At 38.8% G+C, this 26,033-nt stretch overlaps 1 long non-coding RNA gene across 1 annotated transcript in view; it reads right to left on the minus strand.

Annotated features, from left to right (window-relative positions):
• The window catches only part of LOC106973158 (uncharacterized), a 196,546-nt gene that overhangs the window by 105,313 nt on the left and 65,200 nt on the right, over positions 1–26,033 (minus strand). The window contains exons 6-7 of the long non-coding RNA XR_008300091.1: positions 19,769–19,832; positions 9,914–10,001 (exon numbers count right to left, since the gene is read on the minus strand). This is a non-coding gene — a long non-coding RNA (uncharacterized LOC106973158). The remainder of the gene's footprint in view (positions 1–9,913; positions 10,002–19,768; positions 19,833–26,033) is intronic.

Consider the following 26,033-nt stretch of genomic DNA (forward strand, 5'->3'; position numbering starts at 1 on the left):
AAGGAATCTCATAAGGTGGTAGACACTATCAGGACTCACTAATATTCAGTTCTTTCTCCTGGACACAGAAGGCTGCACCTCCTGGCACACCTATGCCTGAGCAGGGCCTAAAAACTATCTATGGCCAATGTTATGGGCAAAATTGCTGTGCCCCTTCTAGGTTGGGATGTTTCTTCTAGGCTGAAATATTTAAGTACTGGCATGAGACTCTCCAGAGCTCTCCACCTGCTGTGTTGATCATACAAACACATCATAAAATGGCAGTGTCAAGGGTGGTCGTGCAGACTTCATCCTGGGTCCCTGAACAACTACGAAGAGCAGAGATCTGCTGCTGTGACTCATTGGGTGTATTCTTGTTTTAAGCCACTGAGATGTCAGGGATTTGTTACAGCTTCACAATCCAACCTGTCTTGACTGATACATACACGTAATCAGTCATCACGGTAATAGATGAATGATCTTTTTTATTTCATCATTATGGCTGGCAAAGATGAGTTGGGGGCTTAGTATTATCATTTTAAATCTAGAATAAAGTCCATGATATAGTTGATTACACACAGATGTGAACATAAAAATAAATAGGTGGCTAAAAAGAATTCTATAGGTAATTTACATAGACTAATAGTGGATTTTTTTTCAGTTTGCCTTTTATTTCCAAACTCATTGGTTTATTTTTTAACGAGTAATATTGAAAGGAGAGAGAAGATTGGAATAAAAATCATCCTTATCTAGGGAGCAGCACAGACATAGGTAATATGAGTGCTTTTTCTCTGTTTTAGTAGTAAGAAGGAGATATTCTTAAATCAGGATGACATGTGCATAAGCCACAAGATGTATCATACAACATCAGGATACACGTTTAGCCTGAGACAGTTCTATTCTAATGAGACAAACAGTTAATGTACTGGATATTTTCTATTTGCTTAAGGCATATCCTTCTCTATCCTTTCCACCTTACTCTTACCTAACAGGCCTTCAAGCAATTCAGCTTCTTGTTGGGTTCAGCCAATGGATATGTTCAGGTAGAAAATAAAGAGGAAAAATATCAAGGCAAGGGTATTATTGCTCTAATTCTCTTCTTGGAGAGTCACCTGAACCTGGCTTTATCCCTCAAAAGAAAGTCATTGGTTGTCTCAAGACAGTGTGCCCTATGCTCATCCTTCTGGCTTTCAGTAACCTCTCCCTCTCCCATCCCTTCCAGCTAGCAGTAACAGCTTCACTATTCCTAGCTCTGGGTTTCCTCACCACCCTTGTGGGTTCCCTATATACCACCCACAAATTTATAATTAGTCCCCATCAAATTTCCAGTGTATTTGTCATTTATTTCCTTTTGGCACCCTAAGTGATTCCGCTAGTTGCTTACTGTACCAAAAGATTAATGAGGATAAACAACTGTGCCTGAAATAAGCAGAAGCCATGCAGATGCACTTAGCAATGAATTGCAGTGAGATTCCCTATATAATGGGAAATTACATAAATACTTAAACTACATATATATGCATATACATTTATGTATATGCATGCATATAACCATATACATATATATATGTAGACACTCATATTTACATATACTTTGTTGTTCACATAAAGTTGCCAAGCCAACTTTTCTGTATGTAGCAGAAACCTAGGGCAAAGAGTATACAGTGTGAATTCACTGTCCTGTGGGAAAGGAAGTAGGCCACACAGATCAAGCCACTCTGAACATAATGTTCTGCTGACAGGACCATTTTCCCAGCAGCTGGAAATATCACTGAGCTAATTCAGAAAAACTGCAGGGCTGAGAGCTGAAGCCATTTACAATGTACACATCAGGACTGGTCAGCAGTTAGAAGGGCCAGAATCTGGACCTGGCAAGATACAGTTGGACGTAGCTGCTCCTGCCAGATGTAGCCTTAAGAGATGGTGACAGGGCACTCCCAAGAGGGCTCTAGCAAACACTGAGAACTTTCCAGATCTGAATATTTGTATAATATTTTATTTCTTATCACCTTGCAACCTTCAACTCTATTGATTAACCTGTGGATTAGTGTATATAGGAAGATAAAAATACAATTTTAGAAGAACAAATCCCCTATAAACAAAGAACTATCAATTTCTAGCACACATTTGGGACAATGGCCAATATCTACCATGACTATTCCACTGTTCTTAAAATATATATGTCACCCAAGACACAGAAAGAAGTGAACTATGGGGCTAAAAATTTCACACAAAGAGCAGCAATATAGATTTTTCTTATTTGTATCACATTATACTACAAATTAATATCCACACCTTCCAAGAAAACAAGGAATGAACTAAAAGTCCACAACTTGTCATAGTTTGATTTCTATGCACTTTTTAAGGTTTATTTATTTATTTTGAGAGAGAGAGAGAGACAGGATGAGGAGTGGAGGGGCAGAAAGAGAGAATCCCAAGCAGGCTCCATGCTGTACGTGCAGAGCCCAGTGCAGGGCTCAAACTCATGAACAGTGAGATCATGACCCGAGCCAAAATCAAGAGTCAGATGCTTAATCAACTGAGCCACCCGGGCACCCCTCTATGCATTTTTTTAAAACTTGTCAATTGACTCAAGGCCCCTTGCAGAGGCTGAACACCCACTGTTCATGTCAATTTTGTGGCAAATGGACTATACTGTACACAGAATTCTCCAGAAGCTGAACTACAGATAGGCCATTTTGTGCATTTACTCTTTTTTTTTAATATGAAATTTATTGTCAAATTGGTTTCCATACAACACCCAGTGCTCATCCCAATAGGTGCCCTCCTCAATACCCATCACCCACTCACCCCTCCCTCCCACCCCCCCATAAACCCTCAGTTTGTTCTCAGCTTTTAGGAGTCTCTTATGTTTTGGCTCCCTCCCTCTGTAACCATTTTTTTCCCCTTCCTCTCCCCCATGGTCTTCTGTTAGGTTTCTCAGGATTCACATAGGAGTTAAAACATATGGAATCTGTCCTTGTCTGTATAACTTATTTCACTTAGCATAACACTCTCCAGTTCCAGCCACGTTGCTACAGAAGGCCATATTTAATTCCTTCTCATTGCCACATAGTATTTCATGGTATATATAAACCACAATTTCTTTATCCATTCGTCAGTTGATGGGACATTTAGGCTCTTTCCATAATTTAGCTATTGTTGAAAGTGCTGCTATAAACACTGGGGTACAAGTGCCCCTATGCATCAGTACTCCTGTATCCCTTGGGTAAATTCCTAACAGTTCTACTGCTGGGTCATAGGATAGGTCTATTTTTAATTTTTTGAGGAACCTCCACACTGTTTTCCAGAGTGGCTGCACCAGTTTGCATTCCCACCAACAGTGCAAGAGGGTTCCCGTTTCTCCACATCTTCTCCAGCATCTATAGTTGTGCATTTACTCTTAATCTTTAAATTTTATTGTTTCTCATAAAAAGGTGTTTTTATAAATTAACTTTATAAAGCTCTTGTGAAATTATCTTTAATTTTTTACTTATTTTTTTAGTATAGTTCTGATTTTAACTAGCAAGTTTCACCAAATAGCACACATGCATAGAAATCAAACATAACTAAATATGACTACTGTATGTTACCTCAGAGAGTCAGTGGTATAATTATACATTTTTATATTTGTCCTGTTGTGTATAGGTTTTGAGGGTGGGAAGATGAAATAAGAGGTGACAGAAGAGAATAATTATTGGAATATATAAAATTAATTGATATGTTATAGAATTCCATGACAGATCAGACTCAATAAAGAAATGGTTGTTACTATATATTGGGTTGGGAAATAACGTGTTAAACATTTTTGTAATTGAATCACAACATTTCATTTTAAAAAGAGAAGAATAACATCAAGTATTATTTATAAAAGAATCTAATTTGTTATTTCACTGGGGCTCTATCTTCATATTTGTATATTAAAATACTTTCCTGAAGAATCTCCTTGAATCTCTACATAAAATAACAATCAACTAGATGGGAAAACAAAACAACTTTTGCATCAGAACCAGTTGACAAAATAGTCCCACAAATCCACAGAAAGAAGCAGGTAACAATAAATCAACAGCATCCACAAGATCTACATGGCATCAGGGCCTGTGTGAGAAAACACACAGGGATGTCTGATGGGTCTGAAAATGAAAGAGCACAATAGTGCACAGGTATTCCTGGAAAGTAAGACCAGCTGATCTGACAACAGCAGCAGAAACTGGAAAGCAATTTGCCCAGTCCAATAGTGGATGATCACAAGGGGCCCAGTTTCTAAAGACTGAAAAGGACTGAAGCAGTCTGGGCCACATGAGTTGTCAAAAACAAACAACCAGAATTCCCTTTCAAGAGAGAGCCCTACATTTGGCAGAAACTTCATAGAGTGAAATAAAAAATCAGCAAGAATTTGAACAATGGAGACAAATGAAAGAGAGGATCCAGATAAGTTAGAGAAGGGAAAAAGAACCGGGAAATCTCAAAAAAAGTAAGTGAATCTGTGTTTTAACATTTAAAAAAAAAACAAAACACAGAACTGGGAGCACCAAGAAATTAAGAAACCTACCTTGAGCCACATCTTTGGAAAGTTTAGGAAAATCAGTTTCACACAAATATGAGCAAAAGGAAAATATCTAGTCAATCCCAAAGCAAAATACAGAAGAAAAGGGGAGCGAAAAACAGAATAGTATCCTCTAGACAATGAAAACATACCAGGAAGATATGGACCACAAAACAGGTCCAAACACAACCTCCTAAATGAAATTGAACTAGAAGTTAATAAAATTATATAAGATTTAAAAGAACAACATAATTCAGAATTCTAAAACTCAAAAAGAGGGTAAAAGATCTAAGGAAAAGATGAAAAATTTAAAAAGTCATTTTAGAAAAGAAGACTAAGCCAGAGGAGACGTAAGGGCAAATAAACACAATACAAAATACCTTAAGGATAATAAGTTACAGGAGAAAAGAAATAAAGGAAGTTATAAAGTAACAAATACTGAAGATAAGCAAAAAAGAGCCAACATATAGATAATCAGATTGCTTGAATATTAAAACCAAACAAGTAAACACAACAAATACAAAAGCATATATTTCATAAAAACTTTCCTGAACTAGAAGTAAAAAAGATTAAAAGTATACAATTTACATGAGAATAATGACCCAGAATGACCAACTGCAAGACACATTCTTATAAAACTACTAGACTTTAGAGGGGAAAAAATGACTTGAGTATCTAAGCAAAAAGAATATAACTTTTTAAGGGAAAAAGTTAAATTACAATCAAATTCTCAACAGCAACCTTTGCACCAGAAGGAAAAAAAAAAGTATGCATGTTATTCAAGGAAAGAAAGTGCAAGCCTAGGTATTTTATCTAGTAAAACTGACTTTCAAGTATAAAATTCACACACAAGATGTTATCAACATGCAAGAATTCAGAGAACATTATTTCCATGACCCTATCCTGCAGAACAATTGTATATAATCTAAAAATCTAGAAAGACATCTATATAAAGATTGTGGGTGGGCATTAAATATATACTTGCTTGTAGGATTATGACTAAATAAGAATTAAGGAGGAGAAATTAAAGTATGCCATGGCTATGTGATCTGACAATGTAGATATAACAAAACCACTTTTTTTTAATGGGGGAATATTGGGGAGAACATTTGCTGAAACAGAAATCATATTGGAGGTAGTGGTAGTATTAGTGTCATCATTCTGAAATTAATGTGTATAGAAGATGTTCTAATTTTATCATCATCTGTGCCTATGAGAATCAGTTCTTAAGAACTCAGTGTGGAAGGCAGGAGATTCAGATGTATTCTATAAGATGTCAAGTAAAAGTCATTAAATCTTGAATTTGAATTGAAAATATCAGAATGAATTCTGTCCCCTGAAAAGTCCTGGAAACAATGACCAACTGATAGCAACGAGTGACCCTGGTCCCAGATTGTGATCCTGAAATAACACCTCCTACTAAAAGAAATTAGAGGTACATGGAGAAACAGTGATTCTAGCTCCAGGCAGGGAATGTACTAGATAGTTGGCCCTGGAATAGCTTGCCATACTGGAGTAGGTTGAATAATGGCTCCCCAAAATATCTAGTATTTTTTACTAGTTTTTAATTTATTTTTTAAATTTTTTTTAAGATTTTTTTTATTTTAGTGAGAGAGAGAGAGCAAGCTGGGGAGAGGGGCAGAGGGAGAGAAAGAGAAAATCTTAAGCAGGCTCCATGCTCAGTGTAGAGCCCAATGTAGGGCTCGATCCCATGACCCTGGGATCATGACCTGAGCCAAAATCAAAAGTCAGACACAATCAGCTGAGCTGCACAGATGCCCCATTGTAAGTTTTTAATTTTAATTCCAATACAGTTAACATAAAGTACTATATTACCTTCAGGTGTACAATATAGTATTACTTAGTACGTATCATGATAAGTATGCTTCACAGAACTAGAAAAAATAATCCTAAAATTTGTATGGAACCATAAAAGACCCTGAATAGCCAAAACAATCTTGAAAAAGGAAAACAAAGCTGGAGGTATCCCAATTCCGGATTTCAAGTTATACTACAAAACTGTAATCAAAACAGTATGGTACTAGCATAAAAATAGACACATTGATCAATGGAATAGGATAGAAACCCCTGAAACAAACTCATGACAAAAGAAAATGCAATGGGAAAAAGACAGTCTCTTCAACGAATGGTGTTGGGAAACTGGACAGCGACATGTAGAAGGCATGTTTCTTACACCAAACACAAAAATAAACTCAAAACAGATCAAAGACCTAAATGTGAGACCTGAAACCATAAAAATCCTAGAAGTCGGGGTGCCTGGGTGGCTCAGTCAGTAAGTGTCTGACTTCGGCACTGACTTCAGGTCATGATCTCGCAGTTGATGTGTTTGAGCCCCACGTCGGGCTCTGTGCTGACAGCTCAGAGCCTAGAGCCTGCTTCAGATTCTGTGTCTCCTTCTCTCTGCTCCTTTCCCACTTACCCCCTGTCTCTCTCTCAGGAGTAAATAAAATTTAAAAAAAATTTTTTTTTAAATCCTAGAAGTAATTTCTCTGATGCTGTCTGAAGCAACATTTTTCTAGATATGTCTCCTGAAGCAAGGGAAATAAAAACAAAAATAAACTATTGGGACGACATCAAAATAAAAAGCTTTTCTACAGCAAAGGAAACAATCAACAAAAAGACAACCTATTGAATGGGAGAAGATATTTGCAAATGACATATCTAATAAAGGGTTAGTATCAAAAATATATGAAAAACATATACAACTCAACACCCAAAAAATAAATAATCCAAGGGAAAAATGGGCAGAAGGCATGAGCAGACATTTCTCCAAAGAAGACTTCCAGATGGCCAACAGACCCATGACAAGATTCTCAACATCACTCATCATCAGAGATATGCAAATCAAAACCACAATGAGATATCATGTCATACCCGTCAGAATGGCTAAAATCAAAAACACAAGAAACAAGTGTTGGCAAGGATAAAGAGAAAAAGGAACCCAATTGCATTGTTGGTGGGAATGCAAAGTGGTGCAGTCACTGTGGAAAACAGTATGGAAGTCCCTCAAAAAGTTAAAACAAAATACCTAGTCTTAATCCCTGGGACCCGTGAATGTTACCTCATGTAGCAAAAGGGACTTTACAGGTGGGATTAAGTTAAAATGTTTGAGATGGGGAGATTATCCTGGTTTATCTATGAGGGCCTTTTAAGAGGGAAATTGGATGCAGAAGAGAAAAGGCAAGGTGCAAACTGAAGCAAGATGAAATGCTGCTGGTTTTGAAGATGGCAGAAGGGGACATAAGCCATGGAATACAAGAATTCCTCTAGAAGCTGGAAAAGGCCAGAAACGTGGTTTTCCAAAAGAGCTACTGGAAGGAGAATTGCCCTGCTGACACCTTGATTTTGGTCCAGGAAAAAAATTTCAGACCTCTGACCTATGGGGTTATAAAAAAACAATCGTGTGTTGTTTTAAACCATCAAGTTTGTAGTACTTGTTATAGCAGCCTTGGAAAATTAATGCCCATACCAAATAACAAGGATGTGATCTAAGACTAGGGTCATATCAAAGGATACCAAAGACAGTTTGTAGAGGCTCTCACCAGCCACAATTAGGAAAATTTGAACTTCATAAGGAGAATAATTACAATAGATTGAAACCCATCAAAAATATTTAAATTCATTAGCTCATAATAATATTAAAACTTAATTGGATACCTTTGGAAGATGCTAGAGGGTAAAATCTTTATCTGAAAAAATGTTAAATAAATGGAAAGAATCAAATATTAAGGACCTCTTCACTGTACAACGTACATCACTAGATAACCAAATAGTAAATGAAGAGAAGCAGTATTTATAACAGTATTTCAACAGTATTTATTATGGAAAGTAAATAATAACATTGAATATTATCATTTGGCAACCTCCAATTTATTAATGGATCTGGGCATAAGGACCAGTGGCTATTACCATCAGAAAAAAGAGACACCCAAATATTACAAGCCTCCTAGTGACAGAATCCAGCCCCTATCAAGCGGATTAAACCAGATTTCTGACCAGTTCCAGATTTCTAAGCTCTGGATCCAACTGTCAATTTGCAAGAAACACATAGATAGAAAAATGTGTTTAAATGCACCATGAGTGTGCAATCAGCAGCATCCAGACTGTGGGAAACTCTACAAGTCAAACAATTCTGGTCTTTCCACAAATGAAGTTGTAAGAAAACAGAAAAAACTGAAGATGGAATTTGTGGATTAAAAAATTTGAATGGCACATCCAATTTCTTAAAAAGTGGGCATGACTAAATTATAATGTCTGGAAAAATGTACAGTAGTGATACACTTTAAAAAAATTTTTTTAACACTTATTTATTTTTTGAAAGACAGAAAAAGACATAGCATGAACGGAAGAGGGGCAGAGAAAAGAGAGAGTCACAGATTCCAAAGCAGGCTCCAGGCTCCAAGCTGTCAGCACAGAGCCCAATGCAGGGCTTGAACTCACGAACCGTAGGATCATGACCTGAGCCGAAGTTGGACATTCAACCAACTGAGCCACCCAAGCACCCCAGTGACACACTGTTCTTTAAAATTCAACAAGGTGGTAATGTCAGTATAATGTCTTTTTTGTTGTTATTAGAAAGAGGTGATTGTGACAGGGTCCAAGCATATGGGAGACACATGTTTCATTTCTTGACCTGGCATGATGGTTACAAAGGTGCCTATGCAATTCATGAATTGTATTTATTTTATGTGGTTTTCTCAGTTTTACTAGAAAATGATTTGAAAAGAAAAAAATACAAAAAGCTAGAATGAGCTACAAAGAAGCATCAGTTTTGTTATTTATAAGATTGCATTAGAAAAATGTTTGATTCTGTTTGGTCCAGGGGAAAAAATATACAAGATGAGCTCAGAATATCTTGCCATACTAAATAGCAAGACCATTTTGGCCACTCCTCCCTACCACCTCATCACTTTTGAGTAGCAAGTAATATGTTTGAAATTCAAAATAAACAACAAAGTGGAAGGAAATATTTCCAACATATATAATATGCAAAGAATTGATAGCAATAGAATATTAAGAATTTCTAAAATTCATTAAGAAAAACACAGCCAGACCAATAGAAAAAAAAGAAATGATAAATGAAAGAATTCAGTGAATTATCTACATAATTATATAGATAGCCAATAAATACATGGAAAGATGTTTAACTTTGCCAAGTATCAGAAGACTCCAAACTAAACACAAATTAGAACAAAAATTTAAAAGATTTTAAAATTTAATCCCCAAATTTAAAAGATTGATAATATTGAGTGTTGGCAGGGCTGTGAGCAAATGGGTACTGTTAGATCCAGTAGTGGAGATGCAAATTACTGTAGCCTTTTTGGAGGGTCATAAGACAGTATCTTCTAAAATTTTAAAGGTACCTACCATTTGACCACTTCAAATGAAGTATCACTTCAAGGTGTCCATTCTTCAGCAATAGGCACAAGATGCATGTTTAAAGATCACCGAAACACTGTTTGAAAAAGTGAACAATAGCAAATAACCTAAATATCCCTTAATAGCAAAATGATGAGCTATACAACTACTTTGTGAGTATAATACAATAGATAACAAGAATGAGGCAGATCTATTTACCTATGTGGATTCCCAAAATATGTTTTATGTGAGGAAAAAAGCAAAAATCAGAAAACATTTACAATATAAAACCCCCAAAAGAATCCTACATATTTTCACATACACATATATGTACACAGAGATAACATCTGGAAGGCTACACAGCAAACCCTCAACTTCAGACAGGAAATAGGAGATGGTAGTGAAGAAGGCTTTTTGCAAAAGGAGGAGGAGGGGAGTGGAGAGGAAGTGAAAGGGGGACGTGAAGGGGAGGCAGAGGGGGAGGAGGGGGAAAGGAGGAAGGGGAGGGGGAACAGATGTAGAGAGGACAAGATGGAGCCTGGCCTAGTTCCAGCTCAGATGCCCTTCATGTCCTCTGTGGCCCTGTACTCTACGTGAACATCCACAGCCACCAGCATCCTCACTGGCGGGACAGGTCTCTGCACCGCCCCCCCTCCCCTGACAGTATATCATGTATTTATCGTCACTAGGGTTACAGCTCCATGAAAGCCTGAATCAGTTGTGTGTTGGTGTATACCCGCTGTCTCAGCTCACATCTTGATTTCATTCTTGTGAGAGACAGAGCAGCAGTCCTGCTAAGCCACGCCTGGGCTGCTGACCCACAGAAACCCAGAGGAAATAGATGTGTGTTGATTTAAGCCATTAAGCTTGTGGTAATATTGTTTTGCAGCATAGAAAACAAATGTGCTACTTCATCCATTAAATGCTATTCGAAAGTCAAAAGAAAAAACGGTCTTCTTTTGCTTTTTGTTCTATACTTTTTATGTTGACTGGATTATGTATTTCTTGTATACTTAAAAGACAAACAAGAATTGCCACTTAAATGTTGCCCAATAAACTTCAGTTTCAGGGTTCCTGGCTGGTTCAATCGGTGGAGCACGCAACAACCCTTCATCTCGGGATCGTGAGTTTGAGCCCCACATGTTGTGTAGAGTTTACTTGAAAAAAATTTTTTTAATAAACTTCAGTTTCTTTTCCTATACTTATTTGGATTTATTATTGTATTGCACTTATCATGGAGGTTTTTTCCTTTTGGCTTACACCTGGATGGGATTACATCGGGACCAAAACAAGAGACTGGTTTTTTTCTGAAATGTCTGCAATATGGCAATGCCACACCCTTAGGGCCCACGTTATTTACTGATCACAAACCAATAACAGCCTATTCCCGGTTCCTGCCACTCATTTCTTCCAGTGGAGAAATAATGAATAAGAAATATTTGTGCACATATATCATGAACACAACACATATTTCATAAGATGAAAACAGCTATTAAGATCATCTGGTTTGATACTTTTATTTTATACAAGAGAAAACTAAAGCCCAGAGAGGCAAAATGACCTTCCCAAAATTATATATCCCAACATATTGTCATTATTTGTTTAAATGTTTAACTCCTTCCATGCAGGGAGTGTGACTTATTTGTCTTAAAATTTCAGCATGTAGCACAATGCCAAATACATGGTAATAACTCAATAAAGGTTTGAAGATACATCAACAAAAGTCTAACGAGGATAAGAGTTAGATATTTGTTCATCTAACAAATATTCATTGAACTAGAATAGTGAGCCAATCACTATTCTAGGCTTTGGCAAAACCCTATCAAACAAAAACTTCCAGTTTATTGGGGCTAGGGATGGGCAGATAAATCAGAAAGTAGTGTGTTACAGCAGGAATTTTGAAAGGGTGATGATGTCATGCACAGTGGATGAATGGCTACAGTAGGTTGCATGGTAAGGCAAGGCAAGGTAAGATTGTATAGTTCAGTGGGGGTTTTTGTTTAACCATTTATGATGCCTGGGAGAAAAATTATACCAGTCTACCTGTATAAGATATATAGGGTTTTTCTGAAAATATGGGCCTTTTAAAAGAATTGCATTGTATCCCTACTGACTTATGTGTCCCTTCTACTCCAGAAATTTTTAAGTTTCTTATTTATCTCCTTAGGCATGGCTCCTCAAAAAAATTTTTAATTTAGTGATTTCTCTAGCCTCTGTGAAATAATTAATGATATTTAAACAAACTCTTAATTAATAACTAGCATTTATAAAGAATTTAAGATGTGTGCTTTTGTAACTCGAATAATCACTTTCTTATTTATGTCTTAATGTGTAAATTGTAATGTGTAGATAGGGTTTTTATTCCCTCTCAAAATAAATGGAACAAAACTGAGGTTGTTCTTTTTCATTTAAAAAAATTTTTTAGGGACGCCTGGGTGGCGCAGTCGGTTGAGCGTCCGACTTCAGCTCAGGTCACGATCTCACAGTTCGTGAGTTTGAGCCCCGCGTCGGGCTCTGTGCTGACAGCTCAGAGCCTGGAGCCTGTTTCCGATTCTGTGTCTCCCTCTCTCTCTGCCCCTCCCCCGTTCATGCTCTGTCTCTCTCTGTCCCAAAAATAAATAAACGTTAAAAAAATTTTTTTTTAATTTTTTTTAACTTTTTTAATGTTTATTTATATTTGAAAGAGAGAGACAGTGCGTGGGTGGGGGAGGGGCAGAGAGAGAGGGAGACACAGAATCGGAAACAGGCTCCAGGCTCTGAGCTGTCAGCACAGAGCCGACGCGGGGCTCAAACTCACGAACTGTGAGATCGTGACCTGAGCTGAAGTCGGACGCTCAACCGACTGCGCCACCCAGGCGTCCCTCATTTTTTAAATTTTTAATTAAAATGTAGTTGACAAATAATATTATATTAGTATTAGGTATACAACATAATGATTTGACAATTATAACATTATGAAATGTTCACCGCAATAAGTATAGCTACCATGTGTCATCAAACACAGTTATATTATTAACTGTATTCCCTATGCTGTACTTTTCATCCCTATGACTTATTTATTTCATAACTGGAACTTTGTACCTCTTAATCCCCTTCATCTATTTTGCCTATCCCCACCTTTCCTGCCTTCTGGCAACCACTAGTGTGTTCTTTATGTTTACAGTCTGCTGTTGCTGTTGTTTGTTTGTTCTTAATGTAACCAGATTTTAAGTGCATCTGTCCCTGTTGCTTACAAGTCTCAGCTTAGGCCCAAAGCTAAAGACAGTGGGTATTAAGAGTTCATATACCAAAGCTGAGCTGTGAGACCATTTACACTGAATTCACCATCACACTGGCTCTATACCCATCAAACACCCACCCACGACCACCCTCACGTATCTATGACAGAAGATGAGGACAAGGAGACAGGGCACCAGTGCTAAGTCAAGAGGCCTCACAGGCTCCAGCATAAGCCTGCAGCAGAGCATGGGGGAGGGAGATCTTGGGAGAAACTGATCATCTCCCCCAGGAATAGGAGGTCACAGAGCTTGGCTTACGACTGTCTCCTGAAGACATCAGCTGGCCCTGATGGAGGGTGAGGGGAGCCCTGGTGGAGAAGGCACACACCCACCAGTGGCAGGAAAGAGCATGATCCACAGGGAACTGGCTCCCCGAGAAGGAGGGTGCAGTGCACCACCAGAGGCTGGACCTGGAAGCAATCAGAAAGCATCAGTAAGGCAAACATCACCTGCACCGAGGAAATGCAGATGGAAGGTTCCCTACAGTAAAGCTGCCCAAGAACACACTAGAGTGCCCTGTGAGAGGAAGAAAGAATATTTAGGCAACTACTATTCCAGGATACCACCAGCTTGGCCAGTTTATACTCCAATGCCCCCTGCCCCCTCTGTGGTTCTTCCAGGGTGAGGGTGGGAAGAGGGCAAACAACTTCAAGGATAGGGATGAAGAGGTGAAAATCCCAGGAGGGGTAATCAACAGGCAAACTGTGGTCCCCATGCCCATTATGGGTTTCCAAGCCTGGGAAGTTTTTAATTGGGTAAGAGACAAAGGATTTAAACAAGATAGAACTTTCTAACATCTGAACTTGAGACTGTCTCTAATTCCTGAAAATGCCTGGAAGTCTATGAGATCTGCCCAAGATAGCTTCCTGGAGTGGAGAAGGGACATCAGACAGAAAAGGCTCAAGGACAAAGTAAAAATAAATAATGAAACAAAGTTGCTTCCTGCTGGCATCCTACCAATGAAATATTTACATAGTAACATTTCTAGGTCCAGCACAGAAAAGCTACATTCTTTGGAATTCCTCAGGAGAGGGAACCAACAGATAGCGAGGACTGACTCTGTACCCTCAGTGTATATCCTTGTCTTTACAACTCAACAATGATAAAGTAAGGATTCATACATTCTGAATCTTGCAGATGAGGAAACTGAGACTCAGAAAGTTTATGTAAATTGCCCGAGGACACAGCCAATAATAATGATGGGTAGAACATTTGCTGAGTGGGATGTGCCAGCTCTGTGCTAAGAATTTTATATGCATTTCTCATTTAATCTTAACGGGTACCCCGTGAGGTAGGTTCTAGTGTTAGGCCTAAGACAGGAAGTCAAATTCGGGTCTTTCCTGCTTCCTCCTGCTTCACCATCCCGGGCAGCCTGGTACTCAGGAAGCCAAAGAGAAGCTCAGTTCAAGAACTCTCCTCTCACCTGCTTCAGTGTAGGTGAGGACAAGGTCTTAAAGGCACCCTCACAGCGAAAAAAGTGTGTGTTCTAAATTTAATGCCCACTTTTCCTTTCATGACAGGAGCAGGTAGTCGCAACAAAATTGCAGAATAGAGTAGATTTTACTCACTATCCATTTGTAGCCCAAAATTACTTGATTCATACCAATAGTTGCTGGGTTGTTTTAAAAATACTCATTTTCTCTATTTAAAGCTGTCAGACACAAACTCTTGGGTTGCAGCCTGATGTAAAATTAACTACCAAGCATATTTATACTGCCAAGAATAAAAACTTAGAGCCATAAAGTGTGGATGGTTTACTGTGCTATAGTTAACTTTATAGTTAGCATTAGTTTCTTTCCTAAGGACGAGCACAATATAAGGTCTGGGGCATATCACTGAATGCCAGGCAATCACAGAGAAACATATTTCCAGAAGTCATTGAAACTGTGCTAGGTGGAAAAGAAGGATAAATAGTTATAGCACACAAGTATACAAATTACACAAGTCAAAAGGACAATGGAGCAGACAGGAAGATGATCACCCTGGTTTTCTTGAAGCAGTATAGAATGTGGTATTTGTAAATCTTAGTTATGATGGTACTGAATCTACAAAGACACCCTCAGGAATCACCTCAGCCCTTTATTTTTAGCTGCAAGGCAAGGTTACATTCTGCTCTGTTTCAGTAAAAAAATGGAATTTGCTTTCTATTTTCTAGGCTCTGCTTTAATTAAGAAACCCTACTACAGAGACTTAAGTTAATTTTTAGAAATCAATTGTATAACCAAATCCATGTCTCCTCCACCCTTTGGCTGAGCATGTTTTTAGTAAAATGTATTCTGTAGCCAACAACTTTCATTCCTTTGCTGTATCAGGACTTCTTTTTTGGGTCCTTAGCTCATAAGACACAAAGACGTACTTCTGCTGCTACGGAACTGGTCTTCAAGGAAGGCGATAAGAAAAATGGAGGATGATAAAGGCCTTAAGGTCTTTTGACAGATTTCCAAACCACTTTTTCCTTCTTGGAGTTTGCTCAAGTTATTATCCTGTTTATTTTCCCCTCATGATAATTAGTTTTTAAACCATTAAAAATCACAGATCCTGTGTTCTGTTTTGGGTCCAGAAAGCAAAGGAGTACTAGAAAGGTTGCATCTGAATCCTCACCCAGAATCATGGAAAGAGGACACACACACACACACACACACACACACACACACACACACACACACACACAGAGTTTGTGTACCAACATCATTGGTGAAAAAGGAAAATCTTCAAGGAAGAACACCAGACCCTCAGAGCAGATGTGGGCGAGGCTGGAGTGAGTGAAGGGAATATCACATCACGGTGGTTACAAGTCCATGATCTAAATGGCTGCCAACCCTTGCTATGATTTTCCTTTTGGAGACAGTGTGGATGGGCTTGCATTTAGGCGAAGCACCAGGCCACAGTCAGCATACCCAACCCAGTAGGGTCATGTTACACAAAAGTGTTTTTAATTGACCTGAAGGAGGTATGGGCAGACTGTCTCTCCCCAGCAGAGAATTTGGTAAAGAATGTCTACGGGCCCATCTAGCCAACCCAAAAATCCCCCCTAAACTAAAGAGCTAAAGTGACTTTCCATGATTTGGTGTGTTGAACAGTCAGTCTCAAAGCCAAAGAAAAACAGACACCAGCAAAGTGAGTAGAAGGAGAATGAGAACTGACTGAGTCATCATATAGAGAAGTTCCCTTTCTAGGGAAGTTCCAGCTGTTTTTCCTCCCAAGAGCAAGCCCTCAAAAGGAAAGGAAAAAAAAAATAGATGAGTGTACTTTGCACAGATTTGGATATTCATATTTGGAACATCTTTTGAAAGCTTCAACAAAATGGCCACAGAAACCTGAATAAACACGGGCAATTTTTAAAGTAATGACTGCTCCTTTCAAACCAATCTCAGAAGCAACAAAGAGTGTGGTACTGCAACGAATGGTTCAGCAATCCGTAAAAACAATCCCACTTACGGAAGTGGGTGATACTCGTGCATCACAAGTAACAAGGAAACATGCTCTATTTCTGAAGCCTTTATGGTGCATGTGTTGGCATTTATACTGGACTACTCCCTCTTTGATCTTAAGTGACATTGCATTATCTAAATTTAGCCTCTTTTTTCCCTTATCACATTTTTCTTATGTCACATTTGCTCTTGGGTCAACATGAATGCTGCTGCGCAGAAACACACATGCTGGTAATTGTATTTTCCTTACTATGTGTTTCTTCTCTGTTGTGGATTAATTCTTATGATCCTTGTCACAAAGCCAAGCAAATCAGATTTATGTTCATGGAAATATAACAAGAATTTTGGAAATGTTTGCAATTGATCCCACATGTTCCGTTTGCTTAGATTCATAAAGCTGCAAGGGAATTTCAAGAGATAATTTGGGGACTTTAGAGATGAAATTTTATATATTCTGATGTCATTAACTAATTTTCCAGAAGGAAAGATTGTCTGAGCAAAGGAGTGGTTTCTCTGCTATCAGAGAGTTCTCAATGTTCCGATTGAGCCCGCTTTTGTGTAAAAGAATACATGATTTGCAGATAAAGGGATTTCTGATGTCCGCCCCCCCCCCCCCCGTGAAGGTATGAGAAGTCAACTGGTAGACACCACTGAACACCTTTAAAAATTCTAGTATCTAGAGAGATTGATGACACTAGAATTCCAACCAATTAAAAGCACAAAATATCAATGAAGCATTTAAAAGTAGTCATTATTGTTTCCTAAATGTAGTGATGCAATCTAAAATAGAGCAGATTGAGTGTGCTTTCTGCATGGTTGATCTACAAGGACTGGTCTGCTCAGTTGCTCTTCAGTCAGGAAACTGTTTTATCATTTAGCCTCCCAGACAGTGTTTGCCTTGAGGAAACTAAAAATGTTTATAGTCTTTTAGGCCAGCCCACCGCTGTTCAGGTGTCCACAGTTAAATTGTTCAAACTAGGTGGTTGTTCATCTAATTTTTAAGCCCCTTCAGAAACAGGAATCTCATAACCTTCTCCTTCTACTAAAATGCTTCCTAACTGTAAATTTACTCCTCGTGTTACTACCAAACCCACTAGAATGAGGGTAGACTTATCATGGCAGCAGACAGACTTTGTTCACTGATACAGAATTGCCAATGCAGGGTAGGTGGGAAAGAGACAGCAGCAGGAAATGAAGAAGAATATTGGGACTAGCTCATGAGCACATGGCACACAGCAGTGGTTCTCAAAGTGTAACCTGTACCAGAGTCACCTGGGGGGCTCATTAAACAGCTTGCTGGACCCACCTCAGAGTTTCTAATTCAGTATGTCTGGTGTAATATAATGCCTGAAAGTTTGCATTTCTAAAAATTTCCCAGTGATGCTGATGCTGCTGGTCTAGAGACCACATTTTAAGAACAACGGGCCTACAGTATTTGTTCCTGCAAAAAGTCATAGCTCCCTGAGACACAAGAATGTGTACAATATAAAGACAGAAAAACCTTAGGAAAAAATATTTGCTTTCCTTTCTCCTAGAAACATGTTTCACATACCATAAGGATTAGATCTGCAACCATTTGTTTCCCTACTGATGGAGTTAATTGCTCCGATCCAGAAAGACCCCAAATGGTTACAGCCTAGACTGGAGTGTTATCTCCCTAGGTATTTACATTTCAGGGAGGAAGGAGCCCCAGAACTTGCAGACATCTCTTGGTGGTAAAAGCCAAGACACACAGGGCATTCTGGCTCCTGGAGGGATTTTATTTATAAACCAAAGGGCTGGAGCGAGGATTCAGGCCCATTATGTTTCCAAGGAGACAGGAAGGGAGGGGAACAGCTGCCTCCTTTCCCATTAGAAGCAGAGAAAAATAATTTTCCTCGTCTCTCACCTATGAAGTGTCCAGCCACTCAAGTAGGATTATTTGGCCTTTTATCACATTGCCCAGAGATGAGTTCTGGGGCATGAGGAGCTGACACACTTTTAAAATCTCTCTCCTACCTAGAAGACTTTGTGTACACATTCAGGATAAAATTAATAAAAACTAATATGAAAAACCCAACAGCATCCCAATGCTAAATGAGCTCTACTGTGATTAGGATGCCTAGCATCTCTCTCTTTTTTAATTTTTATTTATTTTTGAGACAGAGAGAGACAGAGCATGAGCAGGGGAGGGTCAGAGAGAGATGGAGACACAGAATCCGGAGCAGGCTCCAGGCTCCGAGCTGTCAGCACAGAGCCCGACGCGGGGCTCGAACTCACAGACTGTGAGATCATGACCTGAGCGAAAGTTGGAAGCCTGACTGAGCCACCCAGGCTCCCCTAGCATCTCTTGATAAGAGTCAGGAGTGCAGCCAATTGATCCTATAAAAGGAATATTAAGAAATTTTATCCAAATGATTTCTATCCAATCAATAACCCCCTATGTTACAGTTTATTGCATGTGAGACCATTAACCAGTTTCCAATCTAACTTAACAACCTCATTCTAACATTCTCTTACTAAATTTCCTATAATCGCCCAGTTTCTCAAAATTCTCTTGCAGTCAGCTTTCCATCTTACTGGTTCCCTCATTAATTGAGGAGTTGAGTAAAATCATTGATAGCTATTCAGATTTGTATGAGTTATGCTTTTAACTTTTTGGAAATTATATTTATGGGCAGGTCTAACAACCACCAGTGCAACAGAGCCTGTGGCAACTGGGCCAGCCCCTAGTCTGTGTTGCTGTTGCAACTCCACTACCACCTCATGGAAATTCGGTCCATTTTCTCGACAAACGACTCAGCTGACTTGGGCGAGCATCATCATCCCTCTTCCAACATCAGTGTGCACTCTACCCTGCTTGAAATGGGGGAAAACTTTAACCCTCATGCCAGCTCTTTGGCAAAAGGTCTTCCTAGGGCTTCAGGGAACACAGTTCCAGGCACCCTTGGACAGTCACATAAAATCCCATTTAAATGGTACCCTCCGGAGTTGTGCATTGCGGATGGCTGGGGATAGATCCCAGGGAGAATTGTCTTAGGAGTATTTGTATTTTATCCATACTCATTAAGCCTGTGGTTGTATAATTACCCACTCATCCAGAAGAAAAAGAACTATTCTAGGTCTACATCTGGGACTATACGACTAATAAAGAAAGTAGATGATAGGTTGCTTACAGGTATATAATGAGCCTCAGTCTTTTCCATTTTCTTGCTTTTATGCAGAAAGTCATCTCCTTTTCTGTATGAGAAAATACAATTAGTCATCTATTGACTCTCAAACACTGAAGAAACACAAAGGTCCACAAAGGCAGTGCAAGCTCTACTGATTCCTTTCTAGGATACTTTTGCTTCAGAAGCAAATTCTGGTTCTTCCCTCCAGCTGTATACACAGCCCGTGTACATGGTTTGTAGTGTAATGGCCCCTGGTAGGAATGATTTTGCTGAATTGCTGTTGGTACGACACCACTGATCTACACTGAAGCCTAGATAATCAACAACCCTCAGAGATGTATCACGACACCATAGGAGAACTCTGCTGAGAATATCATTCATTACATCACACCATGTCATTTACATTAAGGCTCCAGGAAATACCTGCCTGTCTCCAGCCTCAGTGACACTTCTGTAGCTTCAGTGCCAAAAATATATTATATAATATGTACCACTTTATCCATCCATATATTTCTTTTCTGAATAGCTTCTAAAACATGAGACACAAACTTGAGACCCTTGGTGGGTCTTTGTGGTTGGCATTTTTAAAAATTAATGTTATTTCTTGCTCCATTTTAATATCCATGTCTTTGTGTTGCTTTTGTCTGTTTTTCTTCAAAATTATATTATCTTGCATTCTCCACCACCCTCTCCTACATACACATACATGCGTATGAGCACACACACAATGGCAAATATCTGTAAACTTAAGATCTTTCTGAACAAGGCAGGCAGTGGAGGGAAGGAACGGTGAATTCTCTAAGGACAAGATGTAGTACTCTAGCCATCTATTGACTTAAGCCCTCATTATTACTCACACATCTTTTTCACCTATGATTCCCCACACCCTGTATTTTCCAACCTTTCTTTCCCACTTTTATCATGAGCAATAATCAGCTTATCCACCATTCAGTAAATTTTCGACAAATACAGTTCTTGATATTAGGGACCTTTTCTCAGTGTCGCAAGACACTGGAATATATTGGTTAAAGAGAGTCATTTGTTTGGGGAGAAGTGGTTTTTTGAATTAGTGGTCAGTAATTTGTATATTCATGTCTCTGTGCCACAAGAGTAAAATTTATTACTGCAGAATATGTTTCTGATTGTGTTTTAAACTTTCACTGGCCACTAGCAGCATATGAAGTACCAGAAACACCAGCATTAGACCTAATTACAGCCCAGTGGGCATGCTGCCTAAAATGGTCATCTTCTTGCTTCTGTCTAATATAATTTTATTTGTTTGGCTTACCCTGTCAATTTAGGTTTTATGTGTCATCTCTTATCCATTATTATTTTTAAAGGCCTATACATACATCGCCAAGAAAAGAAAAATCAAATTTGCACAAAACATCTGAGTCCCAATTTTGTTATAAATTCTGAGATTTATTTCTTTAATAATGTATCAAGAGAATCTGAATAATAGCCTTTTTACAGATTTTAATGTTGCAAATTCTAGATGTTAAACTTTTAGCCTTAATTCTTATAATTTCCAGGAATTCAAGAAATTTGGAAATAACTCCTTCAGAAACATACTTTACTACTGCATGATAATTTCTTGTCTATCATGATTACTCTTAGAAGATCTGGGACCAGGTGAAGGTTACCCTTTCCTCCAAAAGAGGCTCTGGTACTGAGTTTTACTCTTTGTGAGACTACCTAAATATTTGTTAACTGTGAAAGGAAGACACACCTTCCATCATTTCATCTCTGCTGCCCTTGAGATGCTCCAGTTCTAACCCATGCTCCCTCTCTCAGCTCTCTGTATTCTTTGGCTCATAAGCAGACAACATAAGTGGGAAGCATCATTAGCATTAAACATGCAAAAGAAGGTGGGGAAGCAGCAGTCCCTCTTCCTTTATTTAGACTTCATGAAGGCTCACAAAGACAGTAACGTAGAAAGAAATTACAGGGCTCAAATGGAGAGTTGTAAAAGTTCCCTCACCAGAACAGTAATGTAACAAGGGCGCTATAACTCATCCTCCCTACCCCTGATCCCCAACTCATCCAAGTGCTAGGACTGGTTCAAGAATTCATGCTTTTTGTTGGCTACTTCTAAAAATTCCAGATAAGTGACAGCCATTTGGGCATGCTTCCTTCCTTGCAAATCCAAAAATGAAGGGACTGAAATCTAGCACCCCCCACCCCTCCCACGGAGACATGTGAGTCACTCCAAAGCATCAGGAAAGTTTCTATTCTGGCAAAATGTCCACTCTCCCCTCCTTTCCTCATCTTCACAGCAGTTAGAAACACACTGAGAAGCTTCTGGTTATTCCTGGTGTATACAGACCACATGCATTTACCTAGCCTGCCCTTCAACACCCCACTAAGATGACATGGAAGTATGAGAAAAAACCTATGCCTTGTATTAGTTTCTTGAAGCTGCTATAACAAAGTACCATAAACTTGGTGACCTAAAACAGAAGAAACTAGTTTCCTCGCAATTCTAGAGGCTAGAAATCTAAAAGCAATATCACTGGGCAGAAATCAAGATGTCAGCAGAGCCTCTGCAGGCTCTGGAGGAAAAGCTGTTCCTTGCCTCCTCCAGCTTCTGGTGGCCATTAGCATCCCTTGCCTTATGACTGCATGACTGCATCACTTATCTCTGTCTCTGTGGTCACATTTCCTTCTCTTCTTCTGTCTGTAACAAATCTCCCTCTGTCTCCCTCTTATAAGGGTACTTGTGATTGCAACTAGGGCCCATCTGGACATCCAGGATAATATCCCATTTCAAGAGCTCTAATTCAATCACACCTGCCAAGTCTTTGCCACATAAAGGAACACTCAAAGTTTCCAGAGATTAGGACATGGATGTATTTTTTATTTTCAGGTTTGTTTATTTATTTTGAGGGGATGCAGGGAGGGGCAGAGAGGGAGAGAGATGCAGGGCTCGAACCCACAAACCGGGAGATCATGACCTGAGCCAAAATCAGGAGTCGGTTGCTCAACCGACTGAGTCACCCAGGTGCCCCAGGACATAGATGTCTTTTCAGGGAGCAATTATTCAGCCTAATAAGATACCAAGGCAGTAATCAACACAGTCCAAGAAAGCACAATGTTTTAGAAGAATAAAGTAGACGGAACAGTGAGGATTGCTGTAACAGAACAGGGGAGGAGGGGGATACTAACAAAAAGTTAGCTGCTGCATCTACTTAGCATCCCTCTCCCAACCTTACAGGAGGGCACTGATTATTCTCTGGAGACATAACTGTCAGGAAGTCCTCACAGTCATGGCCATCAAGGAGAATGGAGGGGAGGAATATGGCACAGGAAGAAAACTAGGAAAAACTCAAAGTCTCCATGGTGAACTGAAGAAGGTTTGTAAGCCCCTTCCTCTGACTTACTCCCAAAATTCCACCATATAGCCCAAAGTCATGGAAGTGAGGGATTCTTTCCTGGAAGAAAATGAACAATTTCAGAAAAGTGCACCTACAAATAATAACATTTGGGGGCATCCCAATGAAAAGACCAGCTCCTTCCCTTAGGTCCTATAGCAGAGGTTCTTAAATTTTTTGGTCCCAGAACTTCCTTATACTTCCAAAAATTATTGAAAGCTCCAAAGAGCTCTTGTTTTACAAAGTATAGCTATCAAATTTTGCCACTTTAGAAATGAAATTAGGAATTGTAAAAAATACTCATTAATTCATTTCAAAATAACAATACAAACCTCCTATATAATAACATAAATAACATATTTTTATGGAAAATAACCAATTACACAAAACAAAAAATTTTTAGTGGGAGAGTGGTATTTTTGGTAACCTCTTTAATGTCTGCAAAAATACATGTGGGTTCTCATATCTACTTCTGCGTTTAATTTGTTGCAACATATTGTTTTGGTTGAAGTAGATGAAGAAAATGCAGCGTCACACTAATACATAGCTGGCAAATGGAAAATAATTTTAATAGCCTTTTCAGTTAACTATGGATTGGGACTATACCACAACTTGAAAAGCTAAAGTTTCCTAAAGGTTAACTGCAAGGCAGAATCTGAAACCATATCCTCGAACTTTTTGTACTCTGTTACACTGAAGTCCATTGGTCTATTCTGCACTTTGAAAGTATCTTTTAGCCATGCACGATTTGGTAACACCATGCTTCTATCATTTCAAAAATCTTTACTCACTGAGTTATACAAATTTCCCAAATGTTGACACATTTCATTATATGATATCAAAAGGAATCACATTTATGATATTACCACTGATCTCATCAGAAGATTCTGTAACTATTGGTAAGCTGTCAAGTTCCCAGTGGCCAATACAAGTTTTCCAAATTTCTGATTTTTCTTGAAAGCCTGAATTTTATCATTGGCAATAAATATTGTCAGTTGCTCTCCTTAAGTGACAGGCTCACTTTGTGTTAAAAAACTGTCTGCCAAATACCCAAGTCCGACTAACCATAGTTTGTCAGTCATTCTTTCAAGTAAAAATGGTTATGGATCCATGGGGGAAAAAAATGGCGACTTCAATTCTCACCTGAAACAATTGCACTAATGCTTTTCCTTCAAATAGCCATTGTACTACAGTATTTGGCACAAGTGCTGTTAGGCATACTTGCCATTTTCTCACATAAAATATTATGAGATGTGTACTTAATCTATAAGTTTTACTGTTTCACTAAGGTCATTCTTAAGTGAAACCAGCGTATTTTTACAACAGCATGTGGTGGTAAAGAATACTGGTATAGCTTGGTGCCATTTCCTTTGTTCATGGCAAAGGTTTGAGCAGTTTTATCCATCAGTGTTTTGCACCACCAATGAAAAGGCAAATGAGACCTGGTATTAATATGAAAATACTTTTGACCTCGTGAACTCCTGACAAGTTTCTCTGAGACCTCAGTGTCCTTAAACAATACTTTGAAAACCATTGCCCTACAATGAAATGAACAAACCTGCTCTTCATTGTGCATTTTAGTTGCTTATGTAAAATTATGAAGAGTTAATTAAGAATCATGTTCACAATGGACTTCTCCAAAACCACTCAGGCTCAGTGATTCACTAGAAAAACTCACAGGACTAGTAAAGCTGTTATACTCCTGGTTATATTAATAAAAGGATACAGATTAGAATCAGCAAAAGGAAAATGTATATGGGGTAAAGTCCAAGAAAAGCCAGGCACAACCTTCCAGGTTTCCCCTTTCAGTGGAATCATGTAAGAATGCACTTAATCCGGGGTACCTGGGTGGCTCAGTTGGTTGAGCCGCTGACTTCAGCTCAGGTCATGGTCTCGTGGTTCATGGGTTCGAGCCCCGTATTTTGCTCTCTGCTGTCAGTGAAGAACCTGCTTCAGATCCTCTGGCTCCCTCTCTCTGCCCCTCCCTGTGCTGTCTCTCTCTCTCAAAAATAAATAAACATTTAAAAAAATTTAAAAAAAGAATGCATATAATCCTCCCAGCAATAATATGTGACACATGCAAAGTGTTGTCAAATAGGGAAGCTCACCTGAGCCTTTGGTGTCCAGGGTTTTCATTTGAGGTCAGTCATGTAGACAATTAGTACCTGTATGACTGACCTCAGCTACTCAGACTTCAGGCTCCTTCCTCCAGAGCAAAACCAGGAATGCATCATGAATCACACTGTTAGCATAAACTGTTGGATTGCACTGGTACAGTGTGGTCTGAGGCCTCAAACATACAAAATCAATCTTATCAGGCATACAAAATCAATCTTATATTCGAAGGGCTCAGAATTTATCTTCCAGGAGCCAACCAAGAATCTTGAAGACAGGCCTTTGTTTGAGATTGGCTGGTTTTAATGCAGTCCTGCTAAGTTAACCCTTTCCTGCTCAACCTGCCTCCAACATGAAAGAAAAAGATAAAGACCAAGAGCTGAAAGAAACATAGAAGGGACAAAAACGAAGCAAAAGACAAAAAAAAAAAAAAAAAAAAGATATTGCTACACAATAATCAGAGGATAAGAAAGAGCTCTTAAAAACTAATCATCATAAAACATCCAAAATAAAGAAATCAATCAAATGGTCGAAAGTTAAAATAGAAGACATCATTGAGAAAGTAGAGCAAAAAACTAGAGTCAGAAAATATTAAAAGAAGGGTTAAAAAAAGTCCTCTAGAATTGATCTATGGTGGCCAATGAATGACAGGAGTACTAAAATGAAAGAGCAGGGAGGATTGGGTTAAGGAAGTAACACATTTCCCCAAAACTGAAAAACAAGAGTCTCCAGTGTGAAAGAGTCAACCAAGTGACCACAGCAATGAAAGGATATGCATCGTT

This window comes from Acinonyx jubatus, chromosome A1, assembly GCF_027475565.1.
Source record: "Acinonyx jubatus isolate Ajub_Pintada_27869175 chromosome A1, VMU_Ajub_asm_v1.0, whole genome shotgun sequence".
NCBI classification, from domain to species: Eukaryota; Metazoa; Chordata; class Mammalia; order Carnivora; family Felidae; genus Acinonyx; species Acinonyx jubatus.